This window comes from Protopterus annectens, chromosome 8.part1 (assembly GCF_019279795.1).
Source record: "Protopterus annectens isolate FY-2018-M chromosome 8.part1, PAN1.0, whole genome shotgun sequence".
Lineage (NCBI taxonomy): Eukaryota > Metazoa > Chordata > Ceratodontiformes > Protopteridae > Protopterus > Protopterus annectens.
Window position 1 is genome coordinate 19,299,565 of NC_056742.1, and position 13,753 is coordinate 19,313,317.

Below are 13,753 nucleotides of genomic sequence, written 5' to 3' on the forward strand. Positions count from 1 at the left end.
GAGTAAAACTAACTGCTGGGCTCTCAACCCCAGATCTATTTATTCAAAAGTGGATATCAGACAAGCAAAGCTTTTGGGATATTTCCCTTCATCAGTGCAAATAAAAATTCTCTCACATCTAACAACTGAATACTCATCACATAACACAGAACCCCCAATAGAACTCTCTTAAAACACATTCAAACATAGCAATTCATCTCATACAACAGTTTTAAAGGTGCAGATAAGATTAATAAATACATAAAGTAAATAAATACTGCATATATGTGTTTCAATAGAACTTATAAAAACTAAGTACAACTATAAAGACACAAATGTATTCATAGCTTTATTTGTCTGTTTAAAAATTGGTTTGAGGCTGACAGCAGCATTCAAAAAAGAGGAGAGTAACACTAATTAATTTGCTAAACATATTATGGACAGTGGTTCTAAACATGCTTTCAGGTTTAATGTTATTCAAAGATTGACCCCAAATATGAGAGGAGGTGTCATTAACAATAAAACAGAAACAGCTGAGTATAACTGGATTCTGAGATTAGAAGCTAGTAAGATTCCAGGTTTGAACACTGCTGTCACCCTTAAACTAATTTTAAAACAAAGACAAATGAAGCAATGAATTCATTTATGTCTTTATAGTAGTACTTCGTTTTGATAAGTTCTATGGAAACACGTGTATGTATTTATTTACTTTATGTATTTATTAAGCTTATTTGCACCTTTAAAACTGTTGTATGAGATGAATTGTTATGTTTGAATGTGTTTTAAGAGAGTTCTATTGGTTGGGGGTTTTGTGTCATGTGATGAATATAAAGTTGTTAGATGTGAGAAAATTTTTATTTGCACTGATGAAGGGAACTATCCCGAAAACTTTGCTTGTCTGATATACACTTTTGAATAAATATATCTGAGGTTGAGAGCCCAGCAGTTAGTTTTATTCTTTATATCTCTTATTACCCATAGTACCACTGGCACCACAGTCATCAGGATCTTCATCAGATCAGCATTCATGTCAGCAACAACTGAAGCTGAAGCTGATAGAAGGCTTCTTTCAGTGTCATAATGCTTTTGATCGTTTCACCTAGTAATTGTGCAACAAGGTGGTATACTAAGTACATTTCAAACAGTATGCATTAAAGCAGTCCCTTAATATGAACACAAGTGTGTGTGTGTGTGTGTGTGTGTGTGTGTGTGTGTGTGTGTGTGTGTGTGTGTGTGTGTGTGTGTGTGTGTGTGCATATGTCTGTGTTTATATATATATATATATATATATATATATATATATATATATATATATAAATATGGATATGCATATACATTTCAATAAGGGGATGTATGATAGGAGTTTTCAATGTTAATTGCATCAGTTTACATATGCTAATTTGTTCACATTGTTTATTATCATATAATTCAAAAGTTCACATCACCAGTAAAACTACCCATTGCATCAGGTGGCATGCTCTATTTTCCAATGAAAATTAGTAAATGAACAAATGTCCAGTGTGTTCACAATTATTATTTTCTTTCCTGAGATTCTGAGAGTGGTCTCAGTTAGCAAATAATGCAAGTTAAGTGAGTTTGATGCGGTAATGTTTAGTTAAGAGTTGGCAAGGTAAACACTGCCTGCATTTAGTAATCTCAAGTTTTCTTTCTGTATACTTTGAGGATGAAATAGTAGTAAATTTCATGTATGAATAAAAGATTATTATCTACTAGAATGTTTTTCTTTTGTTTATACTTGGCTTTCAGAAAGCCAGGTCAGCAAAACAGACAGTGTACACAAAGGCACAAAAGCTAACTTTCTTATTGCTTTTCCTTAACATGCATTAAGATAAAAATCCATCCATGTTTATGCTGCTTTATTTTCCTGTACAACAGTAAGAACAAGCAACTCCAAAATCTTGAATACTTTTGATTCTGTTTATTTTCTTTTTGTGACATAATTTCTGGAAGAAATCTGGTTGCAAGCAGGCATTCCCAGTGATGGGAAAGTCAACCAAACAAGCATTCATGAAACTGATTTCACAAAAGAAATAGCTATAACTTCTATCAGTATAAAATGTGAATGACTACCCACTTCTGTACAAAAGTTGATAATAAAGAGGATCATGAATGGATCTACAGACTATGAAGTACTTCAGAGGCATCCCTACAAGAAAAAGTAGATAGGTCAATGAGGGACACATTATGTGCTGCACTGGTGTGTGTGAGTGCGTGTGTGTGTGTGTGTGTGTGTGTGTGTGTGTGTGTGTGTGTGTGTGTGTGTCTACATTGGTGGGGGAAGGGGACACCACATGTGTAGCTGGATCCATTGCGAAGAAGGATGATGCCCTGATTTTGATTAATGGCCTGAGCACTAAAGGACCAAGCTGGGGAAGGAGAGAAGTGTGAGGAATTGTTTGCCTACCTCTTCATGGAGAGTAGGTTTGGGCATGTGTATTTTAAAGCCACATGGTATCAGTGTTAGGTGGTTGAGACCAGAGACATGATGGGGAGCATTTACTTTCAAAGGGACAGGACTTTTTCAGGTATTACATCACAGCAAAATCAAGTGACATTCCTCACTATGCCTATTGCATGCCTACGCTTTGAGCAATACCTGGGAATGTACAAGAAATGGAATTAAATGGTTTAATGTCACCATCTAGTGGCTGCCAGGTAAATGGCCTTGCAATGCCTGTACAGTCACCATGTAGCGACAGAGGTGGCACAGTTAGTGGGCAGGCACGAAAAACAAAAAAAAAAAAAAATGGTGAAAGAAAGAATGAAAGCAATCCACGTACATATTATACTAAATAGTATGCCTAAAACACAGTGGTTGAGTATTTATGTATTTATGTATATACTCTGTATTGCTTGTATACTATCTTTGATATGAGTATGTTTAAACAACTGTTTTTTCACCAATTGCATAAGCTGCCAATAATATGTACTAAATGTCTTTATTAAAGTAAATTCGGTATTGTATGTGTAATGTCTTACATGTGGAGCTTTTACCCTGGGACTCCACTGAAAATTGGCACTTCTGGCCCAGTTGGATCATCCTGGTAAACAAATGCAGATAAATAAATAAATGTTGTCAACCAAAACAAGAAACCATGAAACACAAATGGATTTGTAATCAGGAAACAAAGTTTATGCACCAGATTTTATTAATCACTCCAAATCGAGCACTTTCATCTCAAAATACTTCTTTGAAATCTGAAGTAATCATTGTAAAATCTTAATTTATGTAGACACATCCCCACCAATAAAATGAAACCATTTAAATCACATGACCAGTTAAAAATTGAAAAAAAAAAAGGAACACTTCACAGATACTTACAAAGGCACAAACAGTAAAAATGTGAAAACATAATCTTTTGCTGTTACCCACTTAATAAGTGAAGGATATAGACATCACCATTGTGTTATTAAAACAATTAATATTTTCAAAGTCTAACTGCTTTTAAACACGGGTAACCAGAGACTGAAACTTTTTTATTCAAACCCAGATAAAAATGAACTCCTAGCCTAAGCTGCAACAGTAGATCAAACTTTTCAAGTTGACACTCCCATAACCCACCTCTTTGGTTCTTTTCTACCTCTTGCAAGAATAAAAAATAAAAACGTTTAAACTCAAAACTCAGGACTGGGCTATAGAAGGTGTCAGCTTGAAACGTGTGAACTACTGTGGCAGCTTAGACTTGTAGCCTGGCATCTCACTTAGGGCAGGTATGCTACCTTCTGAGCTACTGTTGCTGGATTCAGTATATGTTTTCACACCCACAGAGGGGCTGACTACTTTATTGTTAAATCCACAAAGCACACTGTGCCTTTCAGCAAGGAAAAATGCAGCATTTTTCATGAGCTATTTCTGCATGGTGGATATCTCATTCAAAACTCACTCAATCCACCACCATCCTGATGGACGCAGGATTTTCCAAATGATGAGTGATAACATCAACAATTAGTATGTGTTATGTACCCCCTGTTCCCCATCTGACCAATGCTACTTTCTGGCTTATTCCCAACCCCCACTGTCTAAGTACTTATTTAGCTTCTCATTAGGTAATACTAAATGTACCCATTAAGAGGGTTCATCTTCTGAAGTCTTGGAGGACACGGCCTTGAGTCTGCCATGGCCTTGAGCAGGGAAATGGGGGAAAAAGTCCAACATGGGAACAGCTGGACAGACACTGGAAGCTGTCATATAGTGGTGCCCAGTCAGAATTACTAGCTGAGTGAGTTACATGCAATGTTATCAGAAAGTATGATGCAGGCACTGCACATAATGTGCTGGATATCATTTGATCCCTCTTCTTAACCTGCTATGGCCTGGAAGATCCTTGGATGTCACTAGCATTATAAGAGTGTTTAACTTACTTTGTTATCTTCTTGGTTAACTCTTTGTGGCACTAGTTTGTTTCATGTAATAAACTCCAGTGGCTTTTCTACAAGTTCTTTTTTCTTAACAATACTTCAGTTCTGCGATGCAACATCTTATAGGTTCATAGATTAGTACTAGGCTAACTGCCCTTGTGAGCAATTTTAAGCCTAGCTAATTATCCCCTGTAAGACTCAAACCCTGCACCTGGTGTTTGTAAGGCAAACACCTTAACCATTAGGCTACCCTCCCAACCACCCCTTTTTTTTTCATTTTTTTTTTCTTTTCAAACTTATCTAATTTTTATTTCATACATAAATCTCCCATTATCTACACATGTACAACATTTAGTTACTTGTTTTATTTTTACAATTGTTAACCAGGTAAGTGCACTGGTCCAAGGACTCTTTTAAGGCGCAACCAGAGCCATGACGGCAAGAACAAATTATATTTTAAACAAATTAGTCATAACACAATGTAAGGTACCATGATAAAATATACATGCATTTTGATATGTAGTAGCAAATAATGAAGAAAAAAATTAAACTAAATAAAGTAATATGCAATAGTCAGGAAGGAATGAAAATAAGTTAACAAATTAGTTTTGTCAGTTTTATGCATTAAGTGCTGTACATTTAAGTTTTTACTATGGATCTCCAAAACATGTAGTCTCAGGCACTGCTTGTGGATTTGTTAATTTCTCCATCAGTAAATGCTGTGCAACATTTCAAAGACTAATCCAAAGCCTCTAGAAAGCCTTTTGGCTTTCTGTTTTAATGTCACGATAAATCTTCTCTAGTTCATGTTTGGCACTTTGGCTACTATGTAACAGTTTTCATCATACCCTCTCAGTATAAAAATGGAACCAGGATTTTTCTTGATTTGGGTAGTCTTAAATTTTTGTAAGTACCATTTATGATGTTGCTTAGCTCTGGTACTTAAAATCAGAAATGTGAACACGGCAAAAGCAGCACTCTGAAGAGACCAGCAGGCCACTGCAAAGCCTGTCCATTCAATAATCTCTCCCAAAATGTTGGCTCCTGATACATATTCAAACATTCCTCCCCAGGGTATTTTGTAACCCATCTCGCCAGGCTTTCTTAGAGTTCGTAGTAGATGATCGGAGTGTAAATTTAATAACAATCCAGCCAGCCACAGTACAAAACCTACAATGAAACGCGGGTCAGTTATCCAGTCCTCTGAGTAAATTCCATACTGACTTAGGTATCTTCTTTGCAAGTATCCATTATACATACAAAAAATAAAGGCTAGTATGAAGGGAATAAATGGTGTGGCCTTTCCACCTCATATTAAAAATGGGTAGATCAATGCTCTTTGGACATAGTGAGTTAAGAACATCGCGATAAGTGAACTTCTATTCTATCTTTCTTAGAATTAGAGCAAGCATCATTACTTCCAAATAAGGTGTCTCTTTGCATATTTGAAATGCTCAGCTGCAAACCATTCATTTGAGCATGCTTATTAGAGACACTGGTGCAAAGCACTCTCTTTTTGCTGTGCCAAACATAGTTGACTACTAATAGTTTTTTGGGGTAACTCATATTGCTTCAGTTTAGTAGAGTTTTAAAACACAGAACAATTCAGAAATACAGGACATGTATGGCTCACATAAGCAGTATACTTTTTTTTTTTACTGTTGAAAGACATGATACTACAATCTCAGAATTTGCTTCAGCAGCCTGTTAAGATTTTATTCTGCAGACTATTGAATTATGAGCTTTACTGTCATTAGACAGCAACACTCTGCCTGACTTACTACTCTTAAAAACAGTGCAACATGTTTCCTCAGTACACTCTGGTGTATAGATTACAGAACTGCCTGATTTAGTTTCTGTGAAAAGTACAATAACTCTTCTTAGCACACCACTGAGCATAGACTTTTATTGGCACGTTTCCAACACTCTGTGTTTTAGTTACTATTTGACTTTTTAAGTACACTACTTTTCCATGTTTCATTTACTAGGGGAATTATGATAAATCCAGCCCCTTGTAGATACGTAGTTTGACACCTCGGTGCTTTATAATTCATTAAGTTCACTTCTAACTTTAAAACACACAAGTTAACTGCTTGGAATTTCGAAATGCAACATAATCCTGCCATGCTTGCTACTTACTTCAGTAATTTATTTTTTTTGAGAACATGCTTCATCCTGAAAGATAATCTTCCAATATATTTCTTGCATCAGCTTATTATTTATTTTATTTTATTTATTTTACATTTGTTTTTATTAGTACAATTATTGTATATATCTTGTTAAGCAACCCTCAAGTTATTTCATATTGCATTGTTAAAACACCTAACAGTATTTGCCATTCTGTCAGTCATTAACATGCCATATACTTCAGAGTTTACCTTCTGACTCTCTCCATCTCTCTTTCTCTTTCTCTGTTTCTCTCTTTCTGCTCAGGGTGTGGCAAAAGAGAAGCTTCTCGCAGTACCCAGCATTCTCTTAAGAGTTCACTTCACAATGCAATTTGAATTTCACCTTTGTTAGATTAACAGGTTGCTAAAAGAAAGACAAAAAAAGTAGTTTCTCATTAAGCACACACTGAAGTCACATATTATTTTTCCACAGGTGGGGAAATCAACTCATGTTAGATCTGCAGTTGCAGTAGCAACTTAGGTATCAAAATATGGTGTAGTTGTATATATCTATACTAAACTTTGACCACCAAATAACCTTCAATGTAATATTAGTAACCACTAGAAACTCTGCTTCATATTTCAAGAGTACTTTTTACAATTAATTACTCATCTGAAAATCTGAAAGGTAAGAAGAAGTGCTGTATAAGAACAAATCATCTCAAAAAGTCTTTCAAACGAAGCTCTGGTGGCATAGAAGGATAAAGGTCTGACTACAGCCCAGGTGACCTGAGCTTGATTACAAGCTCAGATATTTGACAGAGTTAGCAGGGAGGATGTCTGTGTCCATTCTGGGAGGAAGAATTTGCTGGTCACAGGTTGTAGCAGCCTCCCCCTGGCTAATACTCTCCTAAGCCTAAGCCTGCCTCTGGGCCTAAACCTAACCCAGAATCTTACCTTATAAAAAACTTTCCATGATACCATCACAGTGAGAGGGAGGGAAGGTTCCTTGTAAGATCACAAAAGGAACTTTTTTTTCCTTTATGATCTTTTTGTATTTTGATAGTTTTAGTTTTCAGTAGTTGTGCCTTTCAAAATGAAAGCGTTGATGAATTCTCTGTTGATCAGTTACCATAACCGTGTGCTTATGTGTGTATGTGTGTGTGTGTGTGTGTGTGTGTGTGTGTGTGTGTGTGTGTGTGTGTGTGTGTGTGTACACACATACATACACATGTATGTAACACGCAGTCAAACAGAATACAAGTCATAGTAGAAATGATAAAGAAAAATGATCAAGTTCTTGACTTATCTGCTATGTTGCAAAGAGGAAAAATAAAAAGCTTCCCTGCAAATCTGCACTACCCCTGCCAACTATTATTTATTTTTCAGTTTGTTTACTGGGATAGCCATGATCACCGTGAGGCAATGTCAGTCTCAGTCTGGGAGAAAACAAGTAAACAAGAACATCATAATTATCTGTCCTCCTAGCCTCTTAGATCCACTGATCCAAGAGATTCTCCTTTTACCACTTCAGGTGGGCATAGTGATGCCTGACCTGCTCACCAGTTCAGGGTATGCCAGTGGCCTGGTGAGGTCACAGGCGAGGCGGTCCCAGGCTTCCGCCTTGTATTGGGAACCCTGGTACTGGCCTTGTAGCAGTCTCTGGTCATAGCTTTCACAAGGAGTTCTGCCATGACTCTGGACTCGTGGATGCCACAGTGCTGTGCCCTAAAGCGCACACCCTCTCCCATTCCAGACATAGTGCCTACAAGGGGAAGCTACAACCAGTTATGAGATTTATTCCCACCCGTTGGGTTTAAATAGGGCAGATTTCCTGCACTTTGCTGTGACTGGATGGTTTTGAAAAGGCTAAGCTATGGGCAAACCTGCTTACCTAAGGTTGGTATTGCTTAAAGTGGTGTACCAATGTGCAAACTGAGTTAGATGGCCTACACATTGCTTACACCTAGTAAGCTGGGCTGTGCAGTGTTTAGCACTGCTTAATTTTTAATTTGTGTACTATTTGCCTTTGGCATTGATTTATTATTCATTACATATTATATATGTGTTTGATATCCATGATTCATGTGTGCATACACTGTATGCGGTCCTTGTGTTTATTAGAGGATCTCAACACTTTATTACAATGACACCTCACATCTGGGCTTAAAGCAGTACTCCAGTTCACATATTTATGTTATGTAGTAGGTTATCCCACATAAGACTGTATATAAATTCCTTTCACATGTTCAGTTTGAATTTCCTATAGTGAGGATCTGTTTGGTGATACCTCAAGTTTTATGTACTGCTGTGATGGCTTAGTGTTAACTACCTTGACTATAGTGTACAGGGTCCTGGGTTCAAGACATGCAATGACTGTTTATTTTGTTTCTGGCCAGAACAGCATCTGTTGCATACAGAGTGATTAAAGCACTTTTAAGCAATTGTAAGTGGGTTGCTTACCCCCATGCAAACAGGCTTAAACTCACTTACTGCTGCTTAAATATACTTACTCCCGCTTACTACTGCTTAATAGTGCTTACACTTGCTTACTAGTGCTTACTCTCCTGCTTACCACAGCACTAATTTAGACAGTAATGTCTAATGGTTCTTGTAAAGGTGGTGGATTCAGAAACTGTATGGAGTTACCATTCATTACACATTTTACCTTCCATTTGTATCCCTGATTCCTGTGAACATATACTGTATGGGGCACTTATGATTATCTGTGGACTTTGCAACATTATGACACTGACACCTCACATCTGAATTTAATGCAGTACTTCAGTTCACAAATATATGTTATTTAGTAGATTATGCAACTAAAAAATATTGGTCATAAAGTAATTTGACATGGAAAATGGAATGTATTGGAGTAGGACTTGAACCAGGAATGACTGCTCGTAAGGCGAATGCTCTGCCCACTACACTATTGCTGTACTTCTTCATGTGCATATATCTTGCTTTTTACCCTCTTTTGCGATTTAAGCTGCATTAACCATAGCTAAGTGATGGGCAAATCTGAGCACCTACAGTTACATTTCATCTGTTTCATAAAAAAAAATACCATCTTTATATTTGTTGTTTTAACTATTGCTCTTGTACACGTGGGAGGATGTTGCTGGGGATATACAAACACTTATGAGCAGTCTCGCTCATTTTTTTATTGCTACTCTGCTGTTTTTCATTGCAGGGACGTGTATGTTCTGAGGCCTCTGCTCTCAGACATGCCCTCTGCACTCTTACATGCTTTGTGTAAGATTAGGAGCTCAGGCAGCGCGTCTACATTAATATGCATAGTGCGCTGCCGTCCTGCTCCTAAACAGTTGCATCCAGCAGGACTAAGCTAGTCCTGCATGGAAAGATATTGAATCCAGGGGAGTATCATTGGCATAACAGAATAAGAGGAAAATGGTAGCAGGTCATTGGGTACTATGTTTGCAAAGACAGACAAAAAGGGGGGGTAGAAATTAACCTTTTGAAACACATTTGAGTAATATAGGTATGTGTATGTGTATATACAGTGGATATAAAAGTTTACACCACCCCGTTAAAATTCCAGGTTTTTGTGATATAAAAAAAATGAGACCACAATAAATCATTTCAAAACTTTTCCCACCTTTAATGAGACCTATAACCTGTACAATTCAACTATAAAACAAACAAATTTTGTTAAGGGAAAAATATAAAAAATAAAAAAATGTACAATAAGCTGGTTGCATAAGTGTGCACACCCTTAAACTAATACTTTGTTGAAGCACCTTTTGATTTAATTACAACATTCAGTCTTCTTGGGTACACACCTGCATCAATTAAAGACACTCTGATTAACCCTAAATAAATTTCAGCTGTCCTAGCAGGATTTTCCAGACATTTACTCAGTTACCTGCTACAGCAAAAGCCATGGCTCACAGAAAGTTTGCAAAGCATCAAAGGGATCTTATTGTAGAAAGGTATCAGTCAGGAGAAGGGTACAAAAAAATGTTCACAGCATAGGATATACCATGGAACACACTGAAGACAGTCATCAAAAAGTGGAGAAAATATGGGACAACAGTGACGTTGCAAAGAACTGGATGTCCCTCCAAAACTGATGAAAAGACAAGATGAAAACTGGTCAGGGGGGCTGCCAAGAGACCTACAGCAACACTGAAGGAGCTGTAGGCATTTCTGGGAAGTACTGGTTGTGTACTACATGTGACAATATTTTTTTGTTTATTTATTTTTATTTTATTTTACATTTGTTAACCGGGATAGTCCAACTGGATACATGTCCATTTTCAGTGGAGGCCCGGGGAGAAAAGCTCCAAAGAAACACATATGCAGGACATACAAATAGATTTTACATGTTTCTAGTCTATTCAACTGAGACAATATAGATGAGCACACATTATTAATCCCTTCACAAATACATATATAATGATTAATGCATATGCAAACAATAAAGTATGTTAAATATCTATCTAGACTCACATCATGCATCTGAATGTGGTATTGATAAGACTAAAACAGTCCAATTAGGAGATTATGTGTTTAAGGCAAGAGTTATAGCAGGAGTGGAGTAGGACTGAAGTTAGTCTGGTGTGGAGCAGGGACATAACCATTTGTTGCTGAGATGGCTTTTGAGATTGAATAGAGAAGATTCCAGGGTAATGTATGGAGGCAGGGAGTCCCAAATTTTGGATATGTAATATGAGTAGAGGGAGTCACCAGCATGGTTGTGTGATCTAGTAACTGTTAATATTAACTTATCTGTGGAGCGGAGTTGCCTAGGACAGGAATACTGATGAATTAGGTTGCTTAAAGCTGGTGTTTTATTTGGGTGGGAGAGCAGCTTATAAGTAATGATAAGTTGATTTTAGATTAATAAATTTGGCAGTTCAAGCCATTCCAATTGTTTTAGGTTATGACAGTGATGGGTTCTAAAAGATGAGCTATTAGCAAATTTGGCTATTTGATTATAGCAGGTTGCCAGTTGGCTGGTTTCTGTTTTGGATAGATTTGTTAGGATTGGAGATGCATAAAGTAATGTTGAGAGCAAGTGAGTGCGAGCAATTGTGTTCCTAGCAGTGTGGGTCAAGTAGGATTTGTGTTTGTAGAGACTACCTAGCTTTCTTTGAGTGTTTTTAATAGCTAGATTATTGTGGATATCAAACTTTAACTTGTTATCACTGGTGATGCCTAGTAGTTTTGTGTGAGATTTGGGTGTGATAAGTGTACCATTTTTAGAGTGAATATTGAAAGTGGCAGTAAGGCTGGTATTTTGTGAGGGGTGAAATAGCACATTCTTGGACTTTTTGGGGTTAAGAATGAGGCCATTGTCAGTAAGCCATTTTTCAACTGAGTTAAAATTATCCTAGGTTTTATTGTGTAGTTCTTGCAGGGTTGAGGCACTGCATATTATAGTGGAATCGCCTGCATATTGGATAAGGCTGGTGCTATTTGCTGCTGAGTGGAGATTGTTTGTGAAAATTGAGAATAGCAAGGGACCCAGTATTGATCCCTGAGGTACCCCAAGAGTGACTGGTAAAAGTGGAGACAAGTTATTGTTCCACCGTACTGCTTGTTGCCTGTCCCTAAGATAGTTGTCAAACCAGGCGATTGATTGGTTGTCTAATCCTAGGTTTTTGAGGTGGCAGATGAGTTTGTCATGGCTAACCATATCAAAAGCTTTTGATAGGTCTAAGAAAAGGGCAGAAGTAGGTTTACCATTGTCCCTGTTATGGTTTATGATATCTGTGAATGCTAACAGAGCTGTGGTGGTACTATGACCTGGACGGAAACCATGCTGAGTTGGAGATATGAGTTCCCGATTTATAAGGTGGGACATAAGTTGATGGTGGATGCATTTTTCTAATATTTTAGCCAGTGGAGATAAAATAGCAATTGGTTGGTAGTTGGATATGTCATAGAAAGTGCCACCTTTATGAAGAGGTATGATATAGGCAGTTTTCCAAATCAGGGGTACTGTAGCTTCAGTGATTGATCTATTGATTAGTATAGAAACTGGTTCAGCTATTTTTGCTGCTACCAGTTTCAGAAATTCGTTGTGGAGGGAATCTATTCCTAGTGTTGTGTGTTTCAGCTGGGATAGTAGTTTATTTATGTAGGAGGATGGGGTGGGTTGCAGTTTAAAAGTGCGCATGTAGTCAGTGGAGGTGGGGACACCTCTTGTAGTGACAGTGAGATATTGTTGAGCTAGTGCTTGTACAGTTTCAGTAAAGAATGTATTGAATGATTCGGCTATGTTGTCTTTTGTTAAACCTGATGTTGGGGGAGGGTTAATGGTTTTACTAGGGTGTAGTAACTTGTTTAAACCTGCCCAGAATTTCTTAGGGTTATTCATGTGTTGGGTTTGATGGTTATTGAGGTAATTTCTTTTGTCTTGGATAACTAGTTTTTTGTTTAGATTCCTAATCTGTTGGTAGGCTTGCTGTGTACTAGGACTTTTATTGGACCTCCAGGTTGTCCAGGCTCTATTTCTTTCAGCTATTTTTGCCTAGTTTCCCTCGTTAACCATGGAACTGGGTTTGACTTTACTCTGGTAGTTTTTGCAGGGGCATGTCTATTTAATTGGGGTTCTCCTTTATTAATAATCTCCTTTATTCTCCATATGTCTGGACAATGGAGTAGTGTTGCAAGACAGAAGCCTTTTCTTATACAGAAAAACATCCGGCCTGGGTAAAATTTGCAAAACAATACATCGAGTCTCCCAAAAGCATGTGGGAAAATGCATTATTGTTTGATGAGACCAAGGTTGAACTTTCTGGCCACAATTCCAAAAGGTACATTTGATGCAAAAACAACACTTTGCATCACCAAAAGAACACCATCCCCATGGTGAAGTACGGTGGTGGCAGTATCATGCTTTGGTATTGCTTTTCTTCAGCTGGAACTGGGGCTTTAGTCAAGGTGGAGGGAATAATGAACAATTCCAAATACCAGTCACTTTTGGCCCCAAACCTTCAGGCATCTGCTAGAAAGCTGAAGATGAAGAGGAATTTCACCTTTCAACACAATAATAACCCCAAGCATACATCCAAATCAATAAAAAAATGGCTTTACCAGAAAAAAATTAAAGTTTTGGAATGTCCCAGCCAGAGCTCAGACCTAAATCCAATAGAAAATTTGTGGGTTGACCTGAAGAGGACTGTGCACAAGAGATGCCCTCACAATCTGACAGATTTGGAGTGCTTTTGCAAGGAGGAATGGGCAAATATTGCCACATCAAGATGTGCCATGCTGATAGACTCCTACCCAAGAAAACCGAATGCTGTAATTAAATC

The 13,753-nt window shown here is 37.5% G+C and overlaps 1 pseudogene; it reads right to left on the reverse strand.

Moving 5' to 3' along the window:
- Positions 1–5,196: 5,196 nt before the first annotated feature.
- Positions 5,197–13,753, reverse strand: part of LOC122810065 — an 80,393-nt pseudogene continuing 71,836 nt past the window's right edge.